Source organism: Chelonia mydas, chromosome 9 (genome assembly GCF_015237465.2).
Source record: "Chelonia mydas isolate rCheMyd1 chromosome 9, rCheMyd1.pri.v2, whole genome shotgun sequence".
Taxonomy (NCBI): Eukaryota; Metazoa; Chordata; order Testudines; family Cheloniidae; genus Chelonia; species Chelonia mydas.
In genome coordinates this window covers 95,942,802-95,958,440 of record NC_057855.1, presented here as the reverse complement: position 1 = coordinate 95,958,440, position 15,639 = coordinate 95,942,802, and the positions used below count along the sequence as shown (strand labels likewise).

General features: G+C 41.6%; 1 long non-coding RNA gene across 2 annotated transcripts; it reads left to right on the top strand.

The window, feature by feature from the left end:
- Positions 1 to 3,397: 3,397 nt before the first annotated feature.
- LOC102947263 lies at positions 3,398 to 15,127 on the top strand. Of its 2 annotated transcripts, XR_006283532.1 has the most exons (7): positions 3,398 to 3,929; positions 4,227 to 4,354; positions 6,846 to 6,937; positions 9,450 to 9,582; positions 12,127 to 12,246; positions 12,431 to 12,488; positions 14,872 to 15,127. It is a non-coding gene; the product is annotated as an uncharacterized LOC102947263 (long non-coding RNA). The 2 variants fall into 2 exon arrangements; XR_006283533.1 differs by lacking the exons at positions 3,398 to 3,929; positions 4,227 to 4,354 and adding an exon at positions 5,208 to 5,222 and having other exon boundaries at positions 14,872 to 15,112.
- The last annotated feature ends 512 nt before the right edge of the window (positions 15,128 to 15,639 follow it).

The window sequence follows — 15,639 nt, the reverse complement described above, 5'->3', positions numbered from 1 at the left end:
GACAAAAAGCCCGCATCTACACCCCGTTTTGGTGTAGTACAGACACTTACTAGAGCCACAGAAGGGGTTCTTTTGTTGCTATAGTAAATCCACCGCTCTGAAGGCTGGTCTGCATTAACGCTGTACAGCGGAACCTCAGAGGTATGGAGACCTCAGGAATGGAGGTTGTCCATAACTCTGAACAAGAGGTTATGGACGTCAGCCAACGGGAAGGAGAACGGACTCCGGGTCGGGGTGAGGGCAAAATAGCTTCATACATAACTTCCTGGTATAGCATGGGTTTAAACTTTCTGAAATACATGGGGGGAAAGGGTGAGAAAACCTGGATTTGTGCTGGAATTGGCTCTACTTGAGGATCACTTTAGATAAGCTGTTGCCAGTGGGGGAGTGAGGTGGGAGGAAGTTTTGTTTCATGGTCTCTGTGTGTATATAATGTCTTCTGCAGTTTCCACGATATGCTATGCATCCGATGAAGTGAGCTGTAGCTCACGAAAGCTCATGCTCAAATAAACTGGTTAGTCTCTAAGGTGCCACAAGTACTCCTTTTCTTTTTACGAATACAGACTAACACGGCTGTTACTCTGAAACCTGTCATTTTGGGTCAAAACTTCATGTTTAGGCTCTGGCCGAGGGGAATTTTTAATAAAGTTTGGATAAAATCCGTGCAGATTTTCAAGTTCTGTAAGGGTTGAAAAACATTCTCTCTTCTCACAAAGTTAATGCCATATGCTCCTCTGCCACGTACGTAACTCAGAAACAGTAGTTGTTTGAAACCCTGAGCCCAGATCCTGCTCCATGCAGGCAAATCCCTTCATCCATGCAGAACCCCACTGACTTTACTGGGGCTCATGCTGCATGCAGCTTATTGCAAGATCTCACTAGGAATGAAACCTTCCAGCAAACACCAAGAAATGAGTACTGATGTGTCTGTTGACAAAAGTGTAGTCCTCAAAAATGGCAATTAAATATACATGGTTTATTCAGAATTGTGGAAAGACTTGTCAAACTCTGCTTTGATGGAGAAAATAACTGTTAGCAGCAAGTGTGTGTAGTACTCCTGATGGAATTTTGTGCCAAAAAAATAAAAATTCTGCACACAATATTTTAAAATTCTGCAAAATTCTGGGAATTTATTTAAACTACCATACAATGGATGGAGAACAGGAATGAGGAGCATTGGCAGAAATCCCTGAATCCCCTTTGTCTAATAATAATGTAGCTAGGTTTGATCCTTTATTTCTAGTTATTAGTCAACAAATATATGTAGCCATATGCTCAGTATTACATCATAGGCAACTGAAGAGTAAGTGAGGGCTGGGGCATCAAACTCACAGTTTATATTGGCTATTGACCATCTCCAGAAAGGTCAGTAGTAAACAGTTCATGGAGCACATTTTGACAGGAAATTTTTTGTCTGAAAGTTTAGACCGGTTCTAATCACAAAAGCACCTTAAGGATTTATAAGACCATACTGTCATTTATAATATGCCTCCTTTACACCACTCTGGCAGTGTAAAGGAGCCTTAAAAGTTTATGCTTTTCGGGAAATTCGCTAAGAATGGGAACAATTCACTAACAACAATGGGAACAACTAAGCAGTCAGGCTGCTATATTATGTTGTGCCTGCCTCACGCCTGCCTCCAAACATCCCGAAGCCCTGCCCCTGCATGCTGGTCATGCCACAATAGCGAGCCAGAGGCACAGAGTCTCTTTCGTTTGCTCACATGCACGCACGCAAGCCTCCCCCCATGCCACCACCCCCAGCAGTGATTGATGTCTCCCCTGCACGCATGCACAGTCCCTCCACCCCCAGGCTGATTTACATCTCCGCCAGCTGCTCTGGGCTGCTGAGGAGGTGCAAGTGACCGCTCTTGCGGCTTCCCTTTGATTCCCCTCAGAAATCATTTTTCTGCGGGGAAACAAAGCAATCTGCGGACAACATGAATTCTGCGCCTGCGCAGTAGCACATCATTCCTCCAGTAGTAGTGTAGGTGAATACAGTAAACTTGTATCACACTAATGCTGTTATGATAACAGGGCTCACAGATGAATGTATTAGTACCACTATTTTATGGATTACATTTGTGTAGTGATAGATCTAACAATTGGCTGGTAAATGCATATTGGCTGTTTCAAAGATAGTAAGCTGAAAACTCCACGGCTTAAACTTCTCTGCGTTTTGATACACAGGTACCAGATGATTTTCCCAGAGAGAACAGTATATAGTACAAACCTATTTATAAAGTGTACATGTTTGGATAAAGCACTAGCTCTGCTGTACGGTGCTTCTGCAGCAGTGGATGTCATAGCCTGGTAATGTCTGTGTATAGATGAATGGATTAAATATATTTATATGGCACTGTGCCAGAGAAGTAACTGTCATATGGGCAAGGAAGAACACAGTAGTTATGCCTATAAGTTTAAATTGCAATTGTGGTAAAATGCTATGCATTGTTCCAGCATCTTTTAAAAACACACCAAAATACATATTCCATCCTACCAAAATTTGGAAGCAATTATTGCTTTGCTGCTTTTATTTTCTTTATATAAAGAGAGATAACATGCTGACATGGCTACTGCATATCCCCACACTTGCTGCAACAAATTAATTTTTCAGTGCCTCCAGAACATGTAAACTGCACAAAATGGCAAAGAAAACAAAACAGTGACTAAATACAGTTACTGGAGAGTTGTAGCAAAGTGTTGGAAAACTAGCACTGCGCCAATAATACAAGGATCTTGGTCATTGGGGAAGGAAACAAATCCAGAGTCATTGGATCCTAGAGGATATTTCAACACTAGAACTCCCTAATGTTAATTTTGTTGGAATCCTGAAGGAATACTGATCTGAGTGCTTTCAGGCCAAGGACAGATTAATCTATGCAGCAAAGCATGAGGGGAAGAAGGCATTTTTACTTACTATTCAGCTGAAGATCCACATGTGTTAGAGATAATAGCAGACTCAAATCTCTGTGCTCTAGCCCATTGTTCCCCAAACTTTTGAGGGTCATGCCCCTCCTTACCTCTGCCGGCACCCCCCTACTCCTCCCAGAGCTGGGGTTGGGAGTAGAGTCATGGCTGGGGGTGGGGATGGGGAGCTGGACAGAAGTAAGGGGGCTGAGGCTTGGGCTGCAGCTGGGGGTGGGTCTGGGACCAGGGGCAGGGCTTGGGTAGGAGCCGTGGCCAGGGTCTGAGACTGGGGATGGGAGCGAAGCCGGGCCGCAGTGCGGACCGGCATCCGAGCCTGCGGCCGTGTGCTTCTCTGCTCCTGGCCCCACCCCCAGCCTCTGCCCCAGGCTGGGAATGGGGCTGAGGCTGGGGGCAGGGGCAAGGCAGGAAGTGGGACTCAAACGAGGCCAGGCATGGGGCTGGGAGCTGGGGACGCGACTGTGGGCAGGACTGGATCAGAGTTGGGGTCGGGGGAGAGGGGCTGGGTGGTGCTCCTTCCCTGCCCCCTGTGTGGATAGGCCCAGGCCCCCACGTGCCCCTCCAAAGGTTCCTCCATGCCCCCATAGGGGGACACACCCCACAGTTTGGGGACCTCTGCTCTAGCCACTAGAGGGAGGACAAAGAGCAACAGTTAGTGTGCGTTATATGCAGTGATAAGCTGCCAAAAGCTGAAGAACCGGTTCCTCCACTCGCTCTGGGTCTTCGGCCGCAGGTTCTTCAGTCGCTCCGGGTCTTCAGTGGCACTGAAGGGCCCACTGCTGAAGTGCCGCCGAAGCCCCGGAGCGTCACCGGGTGAGTAAAAATTAAAAAGGGATTCTCAGGGGAGCCTCCCCAGCCGAGAGCTCAGGCGGGCCAGACAGGACGGAGTTTGCCCACTCCTTTAACAACCGGTTCTAAATCGGCTTCAAAATTTAACAACCGGTTCGTGCGAACTGGTGCGAACCGGCTCCGGCTCACCACTGGTTATATGGAGACAAAGAGTGAGTACACTTCTGTATCTGCACTGGAGCTTCTTATGATGACTTTGCAATGCTGATGTAGACTGTTGTAAACCTTGTGGAATACAAAGTTTATTCTTTATCCTTATTTTCTTCTGTGGATTTGTTATCCTTGTAATCTTTATTTTGAGAATATACAAAATACTCCTCATTCCTCCACCCCTTCTGTGTGTTCCCCCACACCCCCCCAAATATTATTTTATTGTGGAGTACTCAGATCTTTGACTACAGTATTCTTCTTCTACTGGAAACGTTTTTCAAACATGTAATATTTTGCAGTCGCAGTTTCACAAGAGGAACACTTCATAGCTCTTCAACCATGTTGACATTACAATCTTGTACCATAGCGGGAAAGATGAAAGCTGACCTGGAGCAAGACTGGTAATGGCAAGACTGGATGCAAAAAGGTAATTCCTAATACATGCCATTTTAATATGCTTCAGTGTCTTCAACCATGGGTAGCAAAACTAGAAATTACAGTTGAAGTAAACTAATTTCAGTCTTTCTGAAGAAATGTCTGTGCTCTGTTGACTATTATATCAGTGTACTCAAAGATTTACATCTTCCTGACTTTACTTTTTGCGGAAAACCCAGCCTGTGTTTTTCTCTGAAAACCCTAAAGTCCTAAAGGGTTGTTGGCCTGCTGTGGTTTTACTCCTTAATCCAGTAATTCCTTGCTTTGACAGTACAACCTTAATTTTATCATTTTTTCTCTTGATGTATTTTGTATATGGGATAGCCTAAGTCTTTATAAAGAAGCTGTGTTCTAAAGCTTTGCAGCTTGGCTTCCTTGTAAATATGTAATGGTGAGTGTATTTTCTGTATTATGGAGCTAGTTAGCTAAACAGCACAGTGTTCAGGGGTTCCCAAGAACCTACCTTGGTAGATTTGTAGGAGAGAGTCCTTCTCATGAAAACCTTAAGAGCTCTACTTTGTGCCTCTCCCTGCTGCAAAGTTTCTAAGATATGTCATAGCAGGGCTACCCAAGTCCACTGAACTTGCAATATGCTTTCCAGCACACAGGATGGGCTTTCTTTGGCTGCATGACACAAGCTTAGCAAACAACCTTGTGTGAAGTATACTCCATATGCACAGGGCACCATTTGAAAAGTGTCATAACTCAGCTTTTGTAAAGAGAAATCATGCCTCACTAATATATTAGAATTCGTGGAGGAGATCAACAAACATGCGGACAAAAGGGATACAGTGGATATCATGCACTTGGATTTTCAGAAAGCCTTTGACGAAGTCCCGCATCAAAGACTCTTAAGCAAAGTAAGCAGTCATGGTATGAGAGGGAAGATCCTCTTATGGACCAGTAACTGGTAAAAAGACAGGAAACAAAAGGTAGGAATAAATGTTCAGTTTTCAGAATGGAGTGAGGTAAATAGTGGTGTCCTGCATGGATCTGTACTGGGACCAGTGCTGTTCAACATATTTATAAATGATCTGAAAAAAGGGATAAACTGTGATGTGCCAAAGTTTGCAGATGATACTAAACTACTCAAGATAGTTAAGTCCAAAGCAGACTTCAAAAAGGTACAAAGGAATCTCACAAAATTGGGTGACTGGACAACAAAATGGCACATGAAATTCAATGTTGATAAATATAAAGTAATTCACACTGGAAAACATAATCCCAACTATACATATAAAATGATGGAGTCTAAATTAATTGCTACTACTCGAGAAAAGATCTTGGAGTTGTGGATAGTTCTCTGAAAATTTCTGCTCCATGTGGAGTGGCAGTCAAAAAAGCTAACAATATTAGGAACCATGAAGAAAGGGATTAATAATAAGACAGTAATTATAATAATGCCCATATATAAATGTGAGGTATGCCTGCACCTTGAATAATATGTGCAGTTCTGGTCACGCCCATCTCAAAAAAGATACATTGGAAAGGGAAAAGATATAGAGAATAGCTACAAAATTGATTAAGGATATGGAACAGCGTCCATGTGAGGAGAGATTAAAAAGACCGGGACTGCTCATCTTGGACAAGAGACAGCTAAGGGGGGAATTGATAGAAGTCTATAAAATCATGAATGGTGTGGAGAAAGTGAATAAGGAAGTGTTATTTACCCCTTCGCGGAACACAAGAACCAGGGGTCATCCAATTAAATTAATAGGCAGTAGATTTAAAACAAAAGGAAGTACTTCTTCATACAACACACTGTCAACCTGTGGAACTCATTGCCATAGAATGTTCTGAAGCCCAAAATTATAACTGGGTCCAAAAAATAATTTAGATAAGTTCCTGGAGGATAAGTCCATCGTTGGCTACTATCCAAGATGGTCAGGGATGCAACTCCATCCTTTGGGTGTCCCTAGGCCTCTGACTGCCAGATTCTGGGACTGGATGATAGGGGATCACTTGATGATTTCCCTGTTCCGTTCATTCCCTTTGAAGCCTCTGGCATTGACTACTGTTGGAAGATAGGATAGTGGGCTAGATGGACCAGTGGCCTGACCCTTTATGGCCATTCTCATGTTCACTGATGATAAAACTGACTCATTAATGGTGATTGAGTGTTCTCTTCAGTGCAGGCAATTTCTCTGATGTGTTTCAACTTTCTCTTCACATCAGTTTTGGCTGCAGCAAGAATGTTGAGTAACAGGAGATCTATTTTCTTATTATTCTCATAATCCAAAATGGCTGAACTATGTTTGCTCAAACTTTCTAAAACCTCAAAACCAAATTCTTCACATGTGCAGAGGGACCATGTCCATTTTGATTGTGGGCAACAAAAGCCTGTTCTCAATAAAGAAGTTGTGTAGCTGGTGCGAAAAAGTAGATGGCTAAATTTTTCACGAGTGTCTTAATTACTTTTAAATAATTGTGAAGTTCTCTACCCAGTCAACAGGTATGAATCTTTAAAATTTCTGTCTTGCTAGCTACAAACATACGGATAAAAACAATTTAAATTGTGGAGATCCCCCTATGGAGATTCCTGGTGAATTCATGAACAAACTGGAATTGATTTGAGGTACGCATATTAATCTTTTTGTAACCAGTACCCTAAATTGTTTGGATCCAGGTTCTTTCTGGCAGTTATATTTGTCCAGTATAAACATTTGCACTATTTTAACGGTTTTACGAATATTAGTTTTATGAATAACAGTGCAATCTGAACTTTGGTGGTAGAAGAGCCTTAAAGTGAGCGTATTTTTAGTCCTTTCCAGCTGAGTTTCTGTCTTATCTGATTTGAAAATGCCTTCATTATAATTTTGCCCAGGCTCTTGCAAGCACTGAATTACCTACTTGATAGAGAGGGAGATTGTTTTCAAAGACTATCAGTCCTTAATTCACCTAATACAGCACAGGGCAGTAGCCAATCATACTTGCGAATGTGCCTTTACCCCTATCTGAAAAGTAACCTCCTATCCTCACATCCTAGGTTCAGTTTCCCTGTTGTTTCAAAACTTGTTGCCTCTGTTCAGCCTATCCTAAAAATATGGTAATTAGGGTTTGTTTTTGTGATATAAGACTCCTGTCTACTAGGAATTGAACTGAGAGCACTAGTTCATTTGGTGAAGACAATCATACAGCTGTCATATAACAGCTTTCGTTTTCCACCCAGGTGAAGTTGACTTGAACCCGTAACCTTGAGGTACAATGCGCGATAATGTATTACTTTTCTCTTGAGCCATCCAAGCCTCCTTAGAGTCTCTGATTTTACTACTTGCATGAGCTTGCTGTCCATTAACATTTGTGTTTAAATTTTAAGGCTCAATTGGAATTGTAACCTCAGCTTTTTTCAGTAATTTACAAAATGCGTTACGCCTTTCAGACATCTGTTCTCTCAGCAAGAGCAGATCATTGCTGCCAGTTCAGGCATTTCCAGCAGATGTCACTATGTACAACTTACAGAGGAGCAGCCGTGTTAGTCTGTATCTGCAAAAAGAAAAGGAGGACTTGTGGCACCTTAGAGACTAACCAATTTATTTGAGCATAAGCTTTTGTGAGCTACAGCTCACTTCATCTCCCTTGTCCACATGATTTTTGAGCCCCTCAAAGAATTCTAATAGATTGGTGAGGCATGATTTTAGACCCCATGACATTCCAAATCTCTTCTCAGAAATCCACTCCTACCCCTCGCTGTCACCCCTGAAATCTGGCATTTCTGTCACAAATAAGGTACTGTAATCATGGGGATCCCAGAAGCCACCTGTCACAGGAGGCTGTGGTCAGAGGCCTTTTAAAAACAAATGTCAGGGGCATTGCTCTGTGGAACCCTGACCTTAGACTATCTGAGCACCTTGAATGTATTTATCCTCCTGCCATCACTGTAAGACAGGGCCGGGATATTATCCACCAGAGACAGCGCAAATGGTTTGCCCATGAAGGGAATTAAACCCACCTGTCTTGAGTCGCAGAGCAGTGCCCAGACCACAGGACCAGCCTTCCAGTCATCTGATTGTTGACAGGCCCAGATGGCTTCTCTGCTGCACCTGCAGAGCTCCCCTTCCTGCCATGCTGTAGAGACCAGAGATAGCAAGGAGCCAGTTACAGAGGTTTGATTTGCTGACCTGTTCTGTCCTGGCCTCAGTAGAATTTAGAGCAGCCTGGGGGATGGGCTGACCTCCGCCTGATTTTAATGGCTTCCAAGAGCACAGCACACTCTGGCCATGTCCCTGCGCATGGGTGCCACCCCAGAGTGCTCCCTGGGGCCTTGAGGTGGCCCTGCAGGCACCCTGCTCTTCCCTCTAAGGTCCTTGCAACGACTTACTCTCAGCCTGGAATATTTAAAACAAGAGTTCTCTTTGTGGGGTCACATTTATTCAGTCTTCTCCAAAACACAAGATCTCCTACCCTCCAACTTCTCCCTCCTCCTTTGCTCAGGAACACCCTATCACCCTTGTTGGTGGACTTGCTGCAACCCCTTTTCCCCTGAGGCCCGCCCCATCTCTTACCACTAGGCCCTGCCCCTGCTCCACTTCCCCCAAGGCTCCGCCTCCTGGCCACGCAGAGCCGGGCCATGGTAAGAGCTACTGTGATGTTCTCTGATCAAAATATGACCATATAGATCACTTTTGCAACCTCTGTAATATATTACATATTATATTATATATATTATATTATATATTACATAAATATTATATATTTAAGTACAACTTAAATACCAGGTACACTGGTATTTAAGACAAGCAAAAGAGATAAATATTTAAACCAACGTGAACTGGTGTATTTCAAGTGGAATTAAATGGAATGCTTTGTTTTGATTTACATTTACATTTGTCCTGGGAGGATCTTTGTTAATTACAGTGTTTGTTTCTCTGTCACTCTCAAAGGCAAGTATTTTCATGATAAATCTTGCCTTTTTCTTCCAGTAAACCGTGAGGGGATTGTAAAATCAGTGAGTGATGAATCAATACAATTAGTCTGTCTTTGGAGCCAAACTGAAAGTTAATCAAACTTTGAAAACATGTTTCACTTCTTGCTTATATTAATTCACTGCTGAATTATGTATATTTAATAAAGATGTTGCTATTATGCAGGAAGATGCCCAAGAGGAATTTGGTTGGAAGTTGGTTCATGGAGATGTATTTAGACCTCCAAGGAAGAGAATGCTATTATCCGTCTTTTTGGGTCAAGGAACACAACTTTTCATTATGACATTTATTATTCTATGTAAATAGCATTAGGTTTATGAAAATTACTTACTTACAATCTATTAGTGAAATTGTAAGAAATAGGAAATGATTTCTGGCATAGCTGTCTATCCTTTTTACTGATAGCAAAGTTCTTTATTTAAGAAAAGAAAAATACACTTGCCTATAGTAATGACCCAGATGTCTCCAATAACACTATCGAAAATAGTAGTGTTTTGATCATTATTGCAGCATCTCTCTATTAGGGATAATTCACATGCTCTAGAGCCTTGACTTTAGCAAAGCTTTTGACACGGTCTCCCACAGTATTCTTGTCAGCAAGTTAAAGAAGTGTGGGCTGGATGGATGCACTACAAGGTGGGTAGAAAGTTGGCTAGATTGTCGGGCTCAACGAGTAGTGATCAATGGCTCCATGTCTAGTTGGCAGCCGGTATCTAGGGGAGTGCCCCAAGGGTCGGTCCTGGGGCCGGTTTTGTTCAATATCTTCGTTAATGATCTGGAGGATGGTGTGGATTGCACCCTCAGCAAGTTTGCGGATGACACTAAACTGGGAGGAGTGGTAGATACGCTGGAGGGTGGGGATAGGACACAGAGGGACCTAGACAAATTGGAGGATTGGGCCAAAAGAAATCTGATGAGGTTCAACAAGGACAAGTGCAGAGTCCTGCACTTAGGACGGAAGAATCCAATGCACCACGACAGACTAGGGACCGAATGGCTCGGCAGCAGTTCTGCAGAGAAGGACCTAGGGGTGACAGTGGACGAGAAGCTGGATATGAGTCAACAGTGTGCCCTTGTTGCCAAGAAGGCCAATGGCATTTTGGGGTGTATAAGTAGGGGCATTGCCAGCAGATCGAGGGACGTGATCGTTCCCCTCTATTCGACATTGGTGAGGCCTCATCTGGAGTACTGTGTCCAGTTTTGGGCCCCACACTACAAGAAGGATGTGGAGAAATTGGAGAGAATCCAGTGAAGGGCAACAAAAATGATTAGGGGTCTGGAACACGTGACTTATGAGGAGAGGCTGAGGGAAATGGGATTGTTTAGTCTACGGAAGAGAAGAATGAGGGGGGATTTGATAGCTGCTTTTAACTAATTGAAAGGTGGATCCAAAGAGCATGGATCTAGACTATTCTCAGTGATAGCAGATGACAGGACAAGGAATAATGGTCTCAAGTTGCAGTGGGGGAGATTCAGGTTGGATATTAGGAAAAACTTTTTCACTAGGAGGGTGGTGAAACACTGGAATGCGTTACCTAGGGAGGTGGTGGAATCCCCTTCCTTAGAAGTTTTTAAGGTCAGGCTTGACAAAGCCCTGGCTGGGATGATTTAGTTGGGGATTGGTCCTGCTCTGGGCAGGGGGTTGGACTAGATGACCTCCAGAGGTCCCTTCCAACTCTGATATTCTATGATTCTATGATAAAGAAGTGAAGTGGTCCCAGTACAAATCCCCTTTTTAAGGTTTTGCTGCCTCAGACTTTAGAAACTTAGTTATTTTTAACAGTGAAAATGGCAACTTTGTCTTACCATTCCATTTACCTTCTTCTCACTCTGATACAGACCACTGCTTTTCTTTGGTATATTATCAAAATATGTAAATATATCCCCCACAATTCACTTCATTCCTAGCTAACTTAACATTTCACACAGAGCATTACTTTTCAGAGTTCTAGTTCAACATCCTTTTCTCTGTTCCTAATGTGTTTAAATGTAAGTATAATAATAACTTACCTTTTTGTGCCTTCATAAATCGGTCCTTCCAAATCCATGACAGCTGTTGGAATCTCTTTCTAGCTACAACAATTTCACATACCACTAGTACCATATAAGTAGTCAATAACAAAGATGTTTTTCTTCAAAAAGAAGCTTCTAGCTGAAGGTTGCAGAGACTACAATTGAGTAACTCCCTTTCAACTCTGGAGTTGCCCTTATAGTTTGTTCAAGAACTTAGACCCCCGCCTTTTTAAATATAGGGACCTTATTTTTAAGATGGGCCATGACGATAAGCATTGTCCATCGTGGTAATTGGGTAAGGCTTTGTTTGGAGTTCGAAGTTTCTAAATCAGTTACTTGAAGATCCAGTCCTGTCATCTTCATGCTTCTTATAACTACCTTTTTAAAACTTAAATCATTGCTTTTTACTACTCTGGGCCTACTTTTCTTGGACGACTCTTATGGCATGTATTAAACTATTATGGTTGCTTATGCAGTAAATATACTCTTACAGAAGCATCATTCTTTAAGCTTTTAAAAGCTGGTTTCCAAGCTGAAATCTCATGCCATAGTTTAGTTGGAGGAGCAGAGACTTCAACCATGTGCCTCTCTTGAAGCCGTTTAGCCACAGGAATCTTAGCCTTTTGAGTATGAGGTGAAAGTACACAAGCATTTGGTTCAGAGTTATGCCCACAGTGGTGTGCACTTGTGACTAGTCAGTATGTGTGCAGATGTACGCCTATGCTGTCTGCCAGTGAACTTGATAAACCTGTGCGCTGTGGCTTACATTCTACAATATGCTAATAAAATGTGCCGACAAATGGCTTATTCTTTCTTTTCACATCTTTAGTTCTAGCTTGCCTTGGCTTTCTTTCTCCTGCCAACCAAAGAGCTTTGATGACCTGTGCAGTTGTACTGTGGGTCTTGCTGGGAACTCCTGCTGGTTATGTATCTGCTAGAATGTATAAGAGTAAGTAGCATTGCTTATTGCATATGATACAGCATGTTAAATTCAGCATTGCCAGGCATTATATGTAATTCAAGTTGGAGCTGATGTCTGGGATATCAGATCTGCTCCTTGCTGTCACACTGCAAAATATTTATAAGAGGTGTTACATTTGAAACTCTAGTAATGATTTTTACTTATTCCTCAGCATTTCGAGGTGAAAAGTGGAAGACAAATGTTTTGCTGACAGCTCTGTTGTGCCCTGGGTCAGTACTTTTTGTTCCTTACTCTTATGAAATTGTTCTTTCCTGTATTCTTGTATATAACACAAATAAAGAAAAATACTGATTTCTTAGCACAGAACTCTTTCAGGGGCTGTGCCGTTGCCTTTATTGCTTCCCTACTTTATTTTCCTTTCTACACAGAACATTTTAGAGTGGTAAGAAAAGCTTGTAAATCTCCTGCATTTGGAGAGTTTGCAAATTGCATAATGTTGTAGAACATGGCTTCTCAACCTGGGGGTCACGACCACTCTCCCTTAAGTAGGAGGGAGGAGGATCCAAACACTATGGAGGTGGGGCCTGAAAAGTGTGATTTGATTTGTTTTTTGTTTTGGGGGTGTGTGGAGAGGGGGGTTGGTAACATGAAGACACGGCATGGAAAAGTTTGTGAGCCATTGACTTAGAATTGTATTGTGGCTGGTGTAATTAATTCTGACGCAATACAACTGCTCTTAGACTACAGCATTGATTATTTTCTAGATACTCGTGTTAACATTAGTAGGGACTATATTTCATTGTGAATGCGTGGCTTATTATGGTGGCTTTTTGGAAAGGCTCTTCTGTCTAGAGCACCTTTATAAATCAGGGCTAGATCCTACCCCCATTGAAGTCTGTCACACTATTCACCCTTAGTATAGGGGAAATGGGGTTAGATTTTAGATTGTAAGTTTAGTTCCTTACTAATGTGCTAAAATACTTTATCTTGTCTTTGTATTTTGAACATATTGGAATGTTCTTCTGGTGAAACTATGTAATAGGGACATTGGTATTTTAAACAAAATTATTTTTATGTCTAAAATAAGACTATAACATAAGAACAGCCATACTAGTTCAGACAAAAGGTCCATTTAGCCCAGTATCCTGTCTTCCAACAGTGGCCAATTGCCAGGTGCCCCAGCGGGAATGAACAGAACAGATAATCATCAAGTGATACATTGCCTGTCGCTCATTCCCAGCTTCTGGCAAACAGAGGCTAGGAACACCATTTCTGCCCATCCTGGCTAATAGCCATTGATGGACCTGTCTTCCCTGAATTTATCTAGTTCTTTTTTGAACCCTAGGAAGGGGAGAAGCAGAGATTGGATTACTGACATGGACAAGATCTAAAATAGACCATGCAGGGTTTGCTTTAACTGCATTTGATTACACATTTTTAGGATGTTACTTTCAGAAGTATCTGGGAGCCATTTGTACAATGGCTTGCCCACTGCTTTCGTTTTGTATAAGGTTGTTCAATACAGTCGAATGTGTAGCTTCCTCTGAGACTAGTGTAAATTCTGCTTCAAGAATTCTTCCATAATGAGTCCCAGTGAGTGGTTCATTTGGCAGTGACCCTTCCTGAGATTGATGCTTCTCTTGTACCCTGGGTGGTGGGAATCCTTGCAAGTTCCCAGATGATGTTCCCTAGCAATGTATTTTATTGCTTTACTATAGGATGGAACATGTTTGAAATCTTAATCACTTCTCTCAAATAATTAAAACTGGGTTTCAGTCTCATTTGTTGAAAGGATTTTCAGAAAGCAGGTGGAGAGGGTGCAGGAGATCATGACTTAGATTTTGTTAATTTCCAAAATAAAAGTTTGGAAGTCTTTTTAAAAACTTTTTGTTGTGGTGTACTTTTTTTTTTTCTTTTTTTTTCTTTTGAAGGGAGGGTTTAGGAAAATATAATGCAGTGGGGAAGTTGTTTGCTTTGTGACACACTTCTACACTAAAAGTGCAAGAAGACTGTCGAGAAGAGGACTTAAAATGGAAGGTATCCCACTGATTAAACTGAAGAAATAACGCTTCACTAACATAGCTCCTTCTGAAACTGTGAATTTCTTAAAATAGTACAAAGATATGATGGGGTTTTTTTTTTTTTGGGAGGGGGGTGTTTGTTTTTTATGTATTGTGTTCCATGGCTGAAGAGAGATTAGCTTGTAACAATAAACTCTTCCTAAGATTAGCCCATGGTAGCCCTCCTACCGCGTTCACTCTGATATGGTTTGTGGTATCTTGAACAATGGGGTTTTGCCAGCACTGAATGAATTTGGTAGAAGGAACATGGTCATTAGAAAAGAGCTATTTAAAAACATTAATAGACAATGAGCTGTGATAGGAAAGGAAGGGCTGGAAATGTACAGTACAATCAAGAGAGTGTTTGCTAAAAGACCTCTAAAGATTAGAGACAATTAGCTGTCACAAGAGCCTTATAATAATTACCACTTTTTATGAATTAGTGGGGAAACAATATTGCATAAATAGAGAATGAAATAGACTACAAGTGAATGTTCATAAACCTTTAGTTTTATGAACCACCTAAAAATATTTAATTCTCTTCTGATTTTATGCTGCTAGTGAGAAAATTCTGGTTTTATTTTTTCCCCAGAATTGTCTTTGCTGATTTCTTCATTATGAATCTTATTCTGTGGGTGAAGGGATCATCAGCTGCCATCCGCCTTGGCACACTGTTGCTATCCTGGCAATGTGATTTGGAATTTCTGTCCCATTAACCTTTATTGATGCATATTTTGGATTAAAAGAAAAGGCAGTTTTTGAGTGCATTGTTTAAGTGTGTCTTATCTGCCACTCAGTATAATACTTTTCTGTTCTAACATCAAGTATTTATTCATGCGGAGTTAGTGTGTTAGCTGTCAACATCAAAACACCAAAATTTGGCTAAGATGCATATGGCTGTTCATTCTGAAATGAACTGTTCTTCAACTTCTGATTTTTGTACGGTAGACAAGAATACAAAATGATTTTCAAAATATTCTTCTGGCCATTTGGAGTCTTTCTTTTAAGAACACAAACTTATTGACATTCCTCTTGCCTACGCGGTTTGTGAGCTACAGTCCTCTGAATTGTTAACACATCTAGAAGAAAATCAGTGATTCCATGAAAAACTAAATAAAGACCTCTCCCTCCTGCATGTTGAAATTTGCTAGGTCACCACTGAAATGGAGTGTCTAAAAATCACTGTTTGTTGGTTTGTGCACTAGTCTGTAATCTTTAGAGATGTGATTTAGCTCAGTGGCTTGTGGCACTGTTTATGGATGAATATAATGGGAGAGTTAAAAATGTCAAGTTCTTAGGAGTTGATATTAGGAAAAAATCATCTTAAGTGTCTTTGATTCCTTTAACACTTTCATATCTT